At 43.4% G+C, this 15,412-nt stretch overlaps 1 protein-coding gene across 4 annotated transcripts in view; it reads right to left on the reverse strand.

Moving 5' to 3' along the window:
* Positions 1 to 15,412, reverse strand: part of nav3 (neuron navigator 3) — a 225,119-nt gene that overhangs the window by 161,887 nt on the left and 47,820 nt on the right. The gene's annotated exons all lie outside the window — the stretch shown is intronic.

The raw sequence follows: 15,412 nt of genomic DNA on the forward strand, positions 1-15,412 counted from the left end.
TCAGCCGCCTGCACCCGTTTACCCTCTGCTCGCTCTGAATCCCAATCGCCTCGGGAAGCTGAGCCGACGCTACGACGGAGGCAAAACATCAGCAGTAACACCACCGTCAGCGGTGCTGACTGAGACTAACTGACATCACAGAGACACACGTGCTGGATGAGATGAGACAACACACACACACACACACACACACACACACACACACACACACACACACACACACACACACACACACACACACACACACACACACACACACACACACACCCCCCCCCTCCCCTTGCCCACCCTCCTTCCTCTTCCTTTCTTCCGGCAGCCAGCATCAGTCAGCAGAAGTCCAGTCTCTGTGGTGATGTTATCCTCATAGATGCCACATTAAGTGTCTTTTCTTCTCTACCCTTTCTCTCTGCAGATCTCTCTCCCTCTTCGGCACCAGGGATCCCAAGCGCCGCTAACAAACACAGAACCGCCCTCACCCCCCCCAGAGCAGATAAACTGCCTTCAACAGTCCTGATCACAATGCAGTGACTCCAGCTGACTACGCAGGTGTTATTGGCAGAGAGCCTGCAGTGGCGCCGCTCGGCCTTTAGGGGGAGCCAGGTTAAGAGGAGGAGAGAGAGAGAGAGAGAGAGAGAGAGAGAGAGAGAGAGAGACGAGATGCAGGAGTGAGAGGAGAGAAAGGAGTCAAACTCTGCAGGACTCACTATGCAGTAGTTGCGCTGGATTCATCAACGTAGGTCCATTGAAGGACTGTTAATGTAAGGGCTCTTTAATCAGGGCATCATTCCAACGCTGTCTAATAAATTAAGGAATTAATGGCATTCAAGTGGTTTGTGCATATAAATAGTATACAATCACTTGGAAGACATTTAGCTGTGTTATGCTGTTTGAAACAGGCTAGCCAGGAGGAGAGACTACACTGGCTGCAAAAACCTCAACTTGGCACCGGTGCCGCTCCCGCATGGGTCCTAAATGTAATTAAACACAACATAAAGCTGCATTAACTAAACGAGCCATGAGCCAACGGGATCGACTGAGCCGTGATGTAATGGAGCTTCCTCCGTGATTCTCTGCCACGTCTCTGTCTCGGGGCCAGCGGTGGAAGAAGTATCCAGATCCTTTACTGAAGTACAAGTACTAATACACCACTGTAAAAACACTCCCTTACAAGTACAAGGCCTGGATTGAAAATGTGACTTAAGTAAAAGTATGTCAGTATCATCAGGAAAATCTACTTAAAGTATTAAAAGTTAAAGTACTCATTTTAGAAACTGGAAACCATCCAACCAGTTGTGCGTTTAATGGTCTAATCCAGAGGTGTCAAACTCAATTTCACTAAAGGCCACACTGGAAACTAAGAATGACATCAAGGGCCGGACATGTTTAGTTTATTCACATGCTTTTATTTCATCGAAAAAGTTAAGGATCTTTTACTGGATTATTGCGAGTCTCAAATAGTCTTCTCCCTTACAGTTTGGTCCACAACAATGTCGTAAAAAGCAACAAAAACATCGGGAAAAAAACGCCAGAAAAGGCCCCAAAATCGTCTGGAAAAAGTGGCAAAAACATCGGAAAAAAGGCACCAAAAGCGTCTGCAAAAGTGACAAAAACTTCAGAAAAAGCTACAAAAACTAGGCGGGCCAAAATGTATTGTGAACCTAAATTGATATATGGGCCGGATCAATATCTGCAAGGGGCCGGATTTGGCCCGCGGGCCTTGAGTTTGACACGTGTGGTCTAATCATTTCAGCTGGACTTGTAGGCCGTTTTTATTGTTGGGTAGTTTCGCTTATAGTACAACATCAGATTTTAGAAACTACATGTGTTTTTGTGTGCCAACATCCTAACCTGTAATGTAACTATTAACTAAAGCTGATGAATGTATTGGAGTAAAAAGTACAATATTTCTCTCTGAAATGCAGCGGAGTAGAAGTAGAAAGTGGCATAAAGAAAGAAAAGACAAGTACTTCGACATTTGTACTTGAGTAAATTTACTTAGTTACAGTCCCACCACTGGTCGTGGTGAACCAGGAGCGATAGAGGGGATGGGAACAGCCGGGGTCGGATGGCGGTATCGCTGTCGGTCAGTTTATGGAGTGTGGGGGGTGGGGAAGACACCCACAGAAAGCCAAATTCAACAGAAAATCTGTTCTGGCTGTTCTTGACAGGTGATAACTGGGGAAAAACCAAAAAAGGGAATTTAGCCATCTTCTGAACGTGTGAATTATTCTTGTGTTTTATAAGAAAAGGAAAGAGGTTGGTTTCTATAGGGATATAAAGCTGGGTTGCAAATTTCCTTTGTGATAAAGTTAAAGATCCCCTCTAGACAGAGCTGCTGCAAAGATGAATCTATAAGTTGTCAACTATTAAATTAATGACCAATTATTTTGTTAATCGATAAGTCAGTTTGAGTAATTTTCTTAGAATGTTTTTTTTTTTCTCTGATTCCAGCTTGTTAAATATGAATATTGTTCTAGTTTCTTCCCTCCTCTGTGACAGTAAGCTGAATATCTTTGAGTTGTGGACAAAACAAGACACTTGTGGACGACATCTTGGGCTTTGGGAAACACTGATCCACATTTTTTTTTCTCACCACTTTCTGACATTTTATAGAACAAACAACTAAGCGATTAATCAAGAAAATAATTGCCAGATTAATCTTACAATGAAAATAATCATTAGCTGCAGCCCCAGTCAGAGCTCTTGCAACAGAAAAGCAAGAAGATAATAATGCTAGATAAAATTTGTTGTTTTTTTTTTTTTTTTTTGTCTTGTGGTACTTTGTAAATTGGCATCAAGGAGCCAGTGAAGGAAGACTGTGGTAATAAAGTAATAAGTTCTGGCATAAACAAGCTGCTGAGTTGTGGACCTGTTCACTCGATGTGTAACTGAACAGCTGTGCATCCAATAGCAAACTGTACAGGAAGGACAAAAGCGTGAATCCGTTTTTCTCGCCTTAGTAAAACAGATGAATTGCCTCATCATGGAGATAAACAACTGTGAGCATCTGCTGCCCTAAGTATGACCAGTAAAGAAGAGGGTCCAAAAGAATGATAACCACGAGCTATCTCGCATACACAACTCTCAGAGTCCAACTACATTATCGAAGCACCTGGAAGCCATTTCCACTAAACCTTTTTGGTGTTTCCTGGGATGAGTCTGACGCATCTCTATTCCCTGAGAAACCATCATTATCTTGTCCTGGGAGCGGAATGGAGAGGCCTCCTTCAAGCCCACCTAATCCTGAGGTAATCTCAGCAGGCAGCTCTCCAACATGGCTCCACTCCAATCTCACAAACACCCAAGTGGGGAGTTTACGCCGGCAATATACAAATCGTAGACTCAAAGTTTCCTTGCGGCCTGGCGCTAGTGAAGAGGGATCAAACATAATAACTTCATTTACGTGACAGCGTTCTCCGCAACAATTTTAAGAGGCAGAAATGGACTGCAATCTTAAGGATGTGAATGGGATGAGCGCGGCGGCACCTTTGTTGCCGTGCCAACTGTCAATCGCAGCCAAGTGTGGGTGTGTTCGGTTCGGGGATGTGGGGGCGAGAGGAGATCTGTCCAGTTGTGTTTACGACAATGATAAAGCAGCTTTACGCACCGTGATAAAACACTAACCAAACGCAACAACAGATGTGAAATAGAATGAATGAACGTGAATAGTCAATGTATGCACATAAGAATAAAAATGGAGCTTATAAAAACACACTAATCACACACTAATTCACTCTAATCTTTGCCTTCCAAAAGAAAGTTCCTTTGACACCTGAGCCAAAGTCTTACTCACTATTTCCTGAGAGCCCATTAAGTGTGCCTCGCTGTTTGTTTGGCTTACTTCTTCCAAGGAAAACTGATTAGCATGTTGCTTTCAAGGCCCTGCTGCATATTCAGCCATCTGCATACATTTATACAAGCTATATGTGATACGCCTGGACATAAAGGGACTTTGCTCATGGGCACTTGGGTCCCATTATTATGCGATTAGGTTCATACTTCCATTTTGGGTTTCTACTAGAACATGTTTATATGCTTTAATATTTTAAAAAAAACACTGTGGCCAGGTTGGCTCAGTTGGTAGAGCAGGCGCACATATATAGGTGTATACCTCGACGCAGAAGGTCCAGGGTTCGAGTCCAACCAGAGACGGTTTTCTGCATGTCATCCCCCTCTCTCCCCTTTCATATCTAGCTGTTCTTTACATTAAAGGCTGAAATGCCCCAAAAAATTTTTTTTCTCATAACGTCTATCTGAATATAATTGTACTCACCCTCTGTCTGAAACGCTCCATTTTAGCGCCTGTCTCTTTAAGCCCCCCTCCCAAAAAGCCCAGTCTGCTCTGATTGGTCAGCGTTTCCAGGTCTTCAACATCTGTGCTTGGAGTTTCTGCACCGTCATTGCAGCCGGGGAATGACTGTAACTGCACTGTAGCAGCACTGTCTACCTATATATAGTATAGTTGTGACGTCACAACATTACGGAAGTCCTGACGGCTGGTTTAAAGGCACAGTTTCTGAATACACGCTGTGCGTATTTCTCTGTGGACTGAGCGTTTTGATACTTTCACAGTATTTATATAGCAACCTCTACATGCTTTATAATCAAAAAAGACATCTCACTTTTTACAATATAAGACCTTTAACCCAGTACCTTTTAGCTTCCAGGCTGGCACCGCTCAAAAGACTTCACTACGATCAGCAGATAACAGGAGAGAAACGCATGCTGCTAAAAACTGAAACATTTAGTCATTGTTTGCTCATGCCACGATGTGCCAAGCCACTTTGTCGTTTCAGGGGAAATCCTGAGCAGAAAATGACATAATTGCATGGCTGGGAGAAGTTTGGACACACGTGTTGGATGCGCTCGCACCCGTCAGTCAGCGCTGATCTCTAGTGGTGCAGCGGGAACTGAAGGCCAACGAGTGAATAGAGGGAGAAAGGAAGATGGGATGGTTTAGAAGGAAAAAAAAAAAAGGAAAAAGAAATGACAGCTCCAAAACAGCTAGGAGACAGATGAGCATAACACAATTTGGAGACAGACAGCAGCATGCAGACAGGAATAACAGACAGACATATCTGTTTGTTGGGACCAATTTGATAAACTGTCAGTGGTTACAAGCGCCAATTACAGACAATCGTTCGCCAAAGCAGCAAGATTTTAAGGTAGCGCACGGGGGAACTATTACATCTAGTAGCTTTCCATTCTTTTTTTGCCAGGAAAAATGCTAAAATATCTCATATCATTCTGCTTCATAGAGCCAGCCTGGCACATGAAGGACGCATCTAAATCATGGTTATCCACCAACTATAAAACTCCAAGCACAATGTAACCCAATGACTGTGAACATCAGCATCAATACATTCATTTCCTGCTGAACTCTAACCTGCATAATGAAAATGCATGAAGCAGCGGAGCTGGAGGAGATTCTCTGTACTGTCTAGAAAAAAAACTGAGACTGGGTAAAGTTCAGCAGCGGGTTCATGTTCATGTGATGGTCTTTTTTTTTTTTTTTTTTTTTTTTTTTTTTTCAAACACACATCCTGAAACACAAACACCCTTCCTCCCTCTGCCAGCGGTCTTGAACCCAAAACCAGAAGACCAGATTTACTGTACACTGTCTCCAGGTCCAACAGGTCACTCAGTCTTGCACAGCCATAAAACACAGAGGTGAAGTGGTGTAAACTGCATTTAAGTAGTGAAACACAAACACACAGACGGAAGTATGATCTTGCCAGCGTACCATTAGGAAACATTTAAAAGAAGCTAATGCAACTTAGAGCATCAATCCAGAAGTAAAAAAAATGTTAGGTTCTACTTCTAGGTTCCAATGTGGCTTTTTCCATCATCAATCAATCGTGAATGATATTTAGAATGTAAAGATCAAGTTCAAGCAAGTGTTCAAAATGCCTGTATTTTGGAGGCATGAAGCAATGTGGCAACATCACACTTTTTTTAACGGTCAACTGTTCCTGAAGTGAAGGCCCTTCATACAGTATATATATTTCATCATGTATAAACTTCAGTCGTATATTTTAAGTTTTTTTTAATCATTTTATCCCATCGTTGTTATTTAATGTCCTTCCCGCTACAGTATGTTTTATTACTGAGATAAAAATATTAGAAATCCCATAAATAACCTTAACCAAAGCAGTGTGTTCAAGCCATCATCGACAGACATGTAGACTGCTACAGATGCTGAAGTCGTCACACACACACACACACACACACACAGCAATGTTTATGAGACGCTGCCACCATCATGCTGGTGAAGGGCACAGACGTACTTAAGGCAAAGGGCCATTATAAATAGCAAGGAGATATCTGAGTGACATTCAAGCTCTCAGAGGAGCCTGAGGAGAGCCCCGTATTAATTAGCTGCTTAGCCGCTAGCTCACAAGATGAGCTCCTTCCACCGCCTTAGATCACACACACACTCACAATCACCTCGCTGTAGTGGTAACAGCCCTAATTGAGGGTCTGCGCTGAATGGCGGGCAAACTTTTTCCTTCTCGGAGGCGGCGGATGGCGGCCTTAACAAGCGTCCTGGGGCTTCCGGCTGACACCCGTCTATTCTGGGATGCTGCAGGGCTCTGTAATCATTCCTTCAGGCCCCCGTAGGCTCCGCCCACTCCAAAACACACAAATGAATCAGGAGGCAAGCAGGCCACTGTCATTAACCGTCCCCGCTGCAGCGAGAAGCCCTGCCAGAAATACACGCTGACCGACGCACACAAACAGATCCTTATCTTTTCCCCACAGGGCTCCAATTATTCTCCAAACTGATTCCAATATAAACCGAATCATGAGGACATGATCTGTGTTGGTGTGACTCACCGCTGGTCTGCGCAGATTAGTCACACTTCCTCACAACATCTGACTGGCTCACTGTTCATTAGATCAAGATGAGTCAGCTGCTGACTTTGACAAGTTGTGGTCGGTTGGCTGTACAGACCGGGCTCCAGTCGAGCCTGATTTGGAAGCACTTTCACTCACAGCAACTGTTGCTTTTGTATCTATAAACCACCCTCTTTGGACGGTTGATGGGGATCAAATTGATTTTACTCGCAGTAAAGCTTTTTATCAAATGGAAAACACAGAAATAAGAACACAAGGGGATTGTAATCAGGCCTGTGCAGATGGCAGGTGAAAAGGTTGCGGTGTTTTGTGGACAAACACTCCCATTTACAGCACTAAGCTTCTGTTCTCAGCCCACAAAGCTATCAGCGGCCCACCAACTGCGAAGATCTTGATCAGGTACAGTATCTGGCCTTTTGTTGTTTGCCCATTTATAAGCCCATTTTTATGCAGTACACAACACATGTCTGTTTGCTTTCAATTGCGACTGCCATCTGCTTGTTGAGAAACAAATTAATGTAGATCGCTAGATTAATGGGTTTTTGATTGGGTGGCGGCCAGACGGCCAGGAGCCCGGGCCGGTTATTTATTACCGAGCCTCTCCGAGGGCGAGGACAGGACAGAGACACTACGCCCAGCCACTTAGTGAAGCGCCCAGACTGCTAAACTGCTGATTGGTTTTGTACACTATTGATGAGCAAAGTCTTTAGCTTCCATAATAACACACGCTGGTGCTCCAATAGGAGAGGGTGCCGTTTGTTTCCAGTGGTTGGTTTCTACTTTGCACAGAAGTCGTTTTGTGAAGGCAGAGTGAAATCAATCACTCTGTCTCCTTTGTGCGTCATGTTAGACATTTCCTTCGTGCTCTGTCGAGTGTTACGTTATTCCAATTCCACCTGGTATAGTTGAGAGAAGGTATAAACCATCTTGATTATTGTTGAAGGATAATTCCAGATGCTGTTTTTTTTGTAGTTTTGGTCATCGTTTCTATCAGTTAGAGCGTTAATGACGTCAAAGTATTTAGTTCATTTGTTATGGTATGATAAGGTGCTAAATATGCCACACTAATTAAGCTTGGGATTTCTCTAACATCTTTTTCTCTGGTTTCATTTGACAAATCAAGTTTTTCAGAACATCTGAGACTATGAAAGTGCTAAGATGGCCTGCCCCAGGCCGCATGTTAAACCTCACCCTAAAATCACCTGAGTCATATCATTTTGATCATTTAGAACTACAAAAGACCAAATGTTATTCTACAAAAGAATGCTGAAGTCTAAAATAGTGTTCCAAAGTCAGTTGAAGGGTGAAAGATGCTGTTAAATCTGCCACTGAGTCAGGCTATAGTGCTTTTTCTGCCTTGAGAATGGACTTTTTTCATAGCCGACATTTTGACTTGTCATAGTAGGAAAAGCACAGCTGAAATTGATAACCTTAATGATCAATTCCATCAAGTGTCCCAGTAAGCTATTTCAGTGAGTCAGCCTGCACAATACCAGGGCCTCTCCTAAGTGGAATGCAGCCATCATTAATGGTTTTGGATACACCTGTGCTTGTCCTACTATGACAAGTCAACATATCTGCCGTGAAAAAGGTCTATACATTAAGACAACTTGTTCATCCGTTCTGAACAAACGCTTTTCCCCACAGCGGACAGCAGAGGGCTCCACCACACTAACACTAACCCTCAGCCTCTTCATCTTCACCAGCAGCAGAATGAACCCAAGATGCCTTTCTGTGGAGCTGCTGGCTGCTGAAAAGCAGTCGGGGGTCGGTACGAATGAACTTAATGAGTCATTCAAAGATCATCTGTGAATCACTGTTTGAGAGTGAAAGCCAGAGTGGCCGGCCACTTCAAACGCAGATTGGCTTTGGCTCTTTGGTTAGTAATGAGGCATATTTCCCTGTGTTCTCTGAAGCCATAGCCTATAAACCAGATTCCCCTTGTCCAGGCATTAAAGGAACAGATTAGTAAGTACTGACAGTCAGAATGCATGAAATGCCCCTTTAAAGACTTTCAAAACTCACTTTTATAAATAGTGCTGAAGCAGATCAAACGGGATACAGCGGCACACAGCATTTAAATTAAACATTAAAGGGTAACACCATCTATTCTACACATGACTATCAGTTTCCTCGACACACATTATTATTATTATTATGTATTATTCACACAGTGAAAGGAGTTGTAATGTCTTCTCTGGCTCTGGGAAAAAAAAAACGGTCAAATTTGAAAAAAATAAATAACTGATGATGTCATCCTGGGGCACTAAGTTGGGCATTTACTGTACCACCGAGGAATGGTCTGACAAAGAGACTATACTGAGTTGCATTATGGGTAATGTCCAGTGGTGGAAGAAGTATGTAGATCCTTTACTTAAGTAAAAGTACTACTACCACTCTGTTACAAGTAAAAGTCCTGCATTGAAAATGTTACTTAAGTAAAAGTATGTAAGTATAATCAGGAAAATGTACTTAAGTATTAAAAGTAAAGTCCTTACATTTTAGACACTGGAAATGATCCAACCAGTTGTGTGTTTAATGGTCTAATCATTTCAGATGGACTTAGGGTGTTATATTGTTGGGTTAGTTTAATTTATAATAAAACACCAGATTTTATAAACTACCTGTGTATTTTTGTGTGCAACAATCTTAACCTGTAAAGTGACTAGTAACTGAAGCCGTCAGATTATCGTAGTGGAGTAAAAAGCACAATATTTCTCTCTGAAATATAGCGGAGTAGAAGTAGAAAGTGGCATGAAAAGAAAAGTACAAGTACCTCAAATTTGTACTTAAGTACAGCACTTGAGTAAATTTACTTAGTTACACTCCACCACTGGCAACGTTCAACAGTTTTGTCCCACACCAGGGACTTAAAGTCAGGATAACTCAGCCCAGGCTGCATTAATTTCTCTCCCAATTATCCCAACTTTATGGAAGTGCAATACTTCCCCTTGCATCATTACCAAACCACATGCATTTCAAGGGCTAGGTGAACAGTGACAGCATAGGGCAGGAAGGGGTGAGACAAGTTTGGTCTACTACAGCTAAACATGTGGCATTCATTTCTAGCAACAGTTAGTTGTTACGCATTCTTAATGATGTTGGCAATCCATGGGAATGAACTGTATTATGTGCTTGCTTAAAAAGTCCTATTTTAACGATCAATATTTTTTTGGGGAAAGGTTTTCTTAATCAACACAAGTCCACAATGATTCTGAGTTTATGGCCACACCTGGTACAGGCCTGAAGCTAACACAAGAATGACAAACACTAATTTATATTTAGAAATTTACTTTTTTAACTTATTTTCCAACAATTTTATTTTTTCCATATGCTCCCTTCGCCACAGTTAGGTCAATGACCATATAAATCCATCCATCCATCTTCGTCCGCTTATCCGGTATCGGGTCGCGGGGGTAGCTGCTCCAGCAAGGGACCCCAAACTTCCCCTTCCCGAGCCACATTAACCAGCTCCGACTGGGGATCCCGGGTTCCCCAGGCCAGGTTGGAGATATAATCCCTCCACCTAGTCCTGGGTCTTCCCCGAGGCCTCCTCCCAGCTGGACGTGCCTGAAACACCTCCCTAGGGAGGCGCCCAGGGGGCATCCTTACCAGATGCCCGAACCACCTCAACTGGCTCCTTTCGACGCAAAGGAGCAGCGGCTCTACTCCGAGCTCCTCACGGATGACTGAGCTTCTCACCCTATCTCTAAGGGAAACGCCAGCCACCCTCCTGAGGAAACCCATTTCGGCCACTTGCACCCTGGATCTCGTTATTTCGGTCATGACCCAGCCTTCATGACCATAGGTGAGGGTAGGAACGAAAACTGACCGGTAGATTGAGAGCTCTGCCTTCTGGCTCAGCTCTCTTTTCGTCACAACGGTGCGATAAATTGAATGTAATACTGCACCCGCTGCGCCGATTCTCCGACCAATCTCCCGCTCCATTGTCCCCTCACTCGCGAACAAGACACCAAGGTACTTAAACTCCTTCACTTGGGGTAAGGACTCATTACCTACCTGGAGAAGGCACTCCATCGGTTTCCTGCTGAGAACCATGGCCTCAGATTTAGAGGTGCTGATCCTCATCCCAACCGCTTCACACTCGGCTGCGAACCGATCCAGTGAGTGCTGAAGGTCACAGGCCGATGATGCCATCAGGACCACATCATCTGCAAAAAGCAGCGATGAGATCCCCAGCCCACCGAACTGCAACCCCTCTCCACCCCGACTACGCCTCGATATCCTGTCCATAAATACTACAAACAGGATTGGTGACAAAGCGCAGCCCTGGCGGAGGCCAACCCTCACCTGAAACGAGTCCGACTTACTGCCGAGAACCCGGACACAGCTCTCGCTTTGGTTGTACAGAGATTGGATGGCCCTGAGAAGGGACCCCCTCACCCCATACTCCCGCAGCACCTCCCACAGTATCTCCCGGGGGACCCGGTCATACGCCTTCTCCAGATCCACAAAACATATAAATCATTTTGTTTATGACTTCATAGAAGCAAAGTCTGGCTCCTCCCACCCCTGTCTCCCTACTGTTCACCCCCCGTTGTGAGAGAGCCATCTGAGCCTGTCTGCACACAATAGACTTCCATGACCTCTACGGCTGGGACCATAAACTTCTGTCCCAATTTGATTCGATTAGTTCACAATACATGGGTGCCGATTCCATTAGTATTGTGATTTTCATTTACTGCAATTCTAGAAGTATTACGATTCAATAGTATTGCAATTTTCTTTTCCGTCTTTAACAAAAACAAAAAGGTGAATAATACACTGTTAGACAATATTTCTAAAAACGAAATGTTTCCTAAGAAGAATGCACATCACAGGTCAGTCAGTCTGACATGTATTTCATGTGTAAAGAAGTACATAACATTTGTAATAAAATAAAAAATATTGATTCTAGGGAAAAGAATCAATTTCTTAAAATCGTCACAAAAAAAAGAATCACGGTACATACCTATATATTAAAATAGCCCCACATCATCACATACCCTTCACCATACCTAGAGATTGTCACGGTTTTATTTCAGTTAGCCTAATAGCTGGTTTGATTTGCATTGAGAGATGATTTTATGGAAAGTACCCCATGCCAATCTCTAGGTATGGTGAAGGGTATGTGAGGATGTGGGGCTATTTTAATTCCAAAGGCCAAGGGAACTTTATCAGGATGCATAGTATCCTGGATCCATGAAATAACTGGCCTTTAAAAATAAAAATCTGCCTTCCTCTATGGGAATCTAACATAGGGGTGTGTATAATTATGGCCCCTGTATTTTAAGGAAGAACGTTGATTTATTTACAATACATTATTCATTCACAAAAAGAATTGGTGTCCTTAAAAGGTCGGATTTTTCCAAATTTTTGTAATTATGGCATTAAGATCAATTTCCAAAAGATGATTTTTTTTTATTCCTCTTTTTAGTCAACTTTAGCATGGATATGAATACTTACGAGCAGCACTGTACATCCGTCCCTAATGACTTCCATTAATGACTTCCATGCCCTCCTCTCACCCATCTAAATACTGTAGAGGTTAACTCAGTGGAGGCAACAAGGGGTGTGTGTGTGTGTGTGTGTGTGTGCTGAATATAAAAGAATCAGGGGGAAGACTGGGGTCATGACCACCCGGTTGGTGACTGAATGAACCTCATTGGCTGTCTAATGGTGATGTCATCGGGTTTAAAGAGCCCAACAGATTTCCCTACACTTTAATGTCAGTATGTGCACAGAGCTCCGTTATATACTAAGACCCACACGAGCCACCAGCGGACACAAATCAATACATGTCTTTACAATTCCTGCTAACTAAAGCTGTTCTTACTGCCAACTCGTCAAATGCAGACGCTTGGTCAGTGGTCCTCAACGTCAGACGCACAAGGCACCTTTTTTAGCGTCTGTATGGAACGCACCGGGCATAGCAGCAGCGGCGCTGTGAAATGACGTACCGGGTTTCCCGCAGAAAATGTTTTAGTTAAGGTGGTAGGGTGGGGATTGCCTTCAGACTGGGGGGGAGGGGGTGGGTGCCTGCCTGTGCAGAGGAAGTCCAAGCCCATACCGTGACAGCTTTCACCTCACTGTCTGTGTGGAGTTTTGAAAAGTGTAAACACACTTGCAACCGCTTTACCGGCATTGCCGTGACTCACTGTGACTTGTTTTGCTCCGTCGGCACCACAGCTCTGGATGTGTTTGTGTGTGTGTGTGTGTATGTATGTGTGTGTGTGCGTGTGAGTCGGCAGTCGGAGCGCTCTCTGTCAAGATGCAGAGACGTCAGATAGATAGATAGATATAGATAGATAGATTTTTATTGATCCCAAAAAAATATGCTCGCGCTTATGCGCTCTCGGGTACCAAAATGGTTGTGTCAAACAACACAGGACTTTGGCCGAGGAGACCAGGGGTCGTGTCCTGTTCTTGATCCGCGTGTCACTTACCCAAACCTGTGTTTCCTTAACCCTGAATAAATAGATTTACCCTGCATGTTGAAAAATGATGCCATTACCTGGCACGTATTGTGGAATTTGTTCTGTATGTCTGTATGAGAAATGGTGCTAGAAAAATAATGAAAAATGTATCCCAAAAAGAAAACTGTATGAGTGTATTGCCAGATCGTTCAAAAAGTGACCTGACCAAGATCGTCTGTATTTCACGAGTTGGGAGTGAGAATGTGTTCATTCAAATCACTCCAAATGGCTTTATATCATGTGGCTGTTTTGTGTGAAAACGTCTCATCTGTTGTAATGTTTTATGTTTTGCATGGAGCCCAGGAAAAAAAATCAAAGAGACGTGTTACTCAGTTCGCCTTCAGGATGAAGCCAGACCACACCAAAAGTATCCAGCACAAAGTCACACTTCTTCAGAATTAGAAACACAAACTGATATGTGGGTTGCCAAGTACATAGATGGGCATGTTGCCAGACTCCCACACAAACCCATTTCACAACATAAACAGTCACCCAGTGGTAAATAAACCCCCACGCACACAACTGCCAGAGACGTCATGCTTACCAGTCAGTGCTGGGTTTGCTAGTTCTGTGCTGACACCAGTAGAGGGACCTGCAGACCAGATCATTAATTGACTCATTCCAGTGATAATGCCATTAATCCCCCCATGGTGTTTCCTATAGCTCCACCAGCTCCACTCAGTCCAGCCTGAGCCTTCTACGGCTATGAACAGAGTCATCCTTATTCCTGAATCTGATGTCACTGTGCAGGACAGCAGCAGAATCAGCTGCTAATTGCAGGCTTAGAACGAGCCACTAACCAGAGTATAATCAGGATAACTACTGTATCTTCATGTCTACTACTAGCACACTGCTGCATCAATAACCCACTTTTCTGTGATGGGAATCATTCATATAATCTCTTCTCATTTGATTAAGCTTTGTTTAAACCGCAGGAGAACTAAGCTTAAAAGCTGAATTTTACAAAGGAGATTTGGTAAGAAGGCAGCAACATAAAGGAGCATTTAAACTACAGAAAAAAAAGCAGTGTAAAACAAGTTACCATACAATTTCCAATGGTTGCAAACTGTCAAAGCGACAGATATGAAACAGACCCCGTGACAATGCACCTTACAGTAACACATCATCACCTAGAAAAAGAAAATAAAACACAATGAACACTGCCCTAGACAGGGAGTTCCAGTAACAGTCCAGCCTATGCAAGCCTCCATCAAAGAGTTACACCAAACACAGTGTAAAAACACGGGTTAAATAACAGTGCGGTTAGCTTGGCTGCTTGTACCCATCAGCCCTGACATTTACTGTAAATGTAGTGTGGATGTGCTAAACATCTGGGGCCGGGGGTCTGTGACTCGGCCCTGAATCACAGGTGATTGCTGCTGAGTCACAGAGTCCAGAGAGAGAGAGGGGGGGGGGGGTTGTCATTGCATGGGTCTTCTTTCACTTGCTAACAGACTGTGAATCATTCCTGCCGTGTGTGCCACTGTTAGCCTTCAGTGTTCATGTTCTGCTGATTGATTGTGCCTTCATGCGTGTTGATTTTTTTGTGTGTTTTGATGACAAAAAAGATTTACAATTGAGACTATCATCAATCAAGGACTACTTCTGTTTCTGTTAATTTGACTTCTGCCACTACTTCTACAAGGCCTTCAATGAAAACATATGTATAGGAGTTATTCATCTAACTTGATTAGAATATAGTTTTTGGTCTATAAAAAGTCAGAAAATTGTTAAAAGTGCTGTGCCATTGCTTCATGATATAACAACTTCAGTTTCTGTGTGTGCATTCTTTTCCTCCCGACAATGTGAGCAGGCTGGAATATGCAGCTGTTACAACAGAGGTTAGAGTTCACTCAGCCGGCGCTCGGTCAGGATTTCCTTCTTTAGCTTTTTTTTTTTTTTTTTTTTTTTTTAGGAAAAGAAACGACTTTGCCAAGTGGGAAATAGCCCTGTCTTGACAGATGCATGGAGACTGGGCACAGCCAGAAACACACTTCTGCCAACACTGTGTTTCCCACTGCTGGCCGGTGACATGATGAAGCAGCAGGGGGGGTCCCCCTCTGCATGTGCCTCTCTGT

The sequence above is a fragment of the Perca flavescens genome, chromosome 23 (assembly GCF_004354835.1).
Source record: "Perca flavescens isolate YP-PL-M2 chromosome 23, PFLA_1.0, whole genome shotgun sequence".
NCBI classification, from domain to species: Eukaryota; Metazoa; Chordata; class Actinopteri; order Perciformes; family Percidae; genus Perca; species Perca flavescens.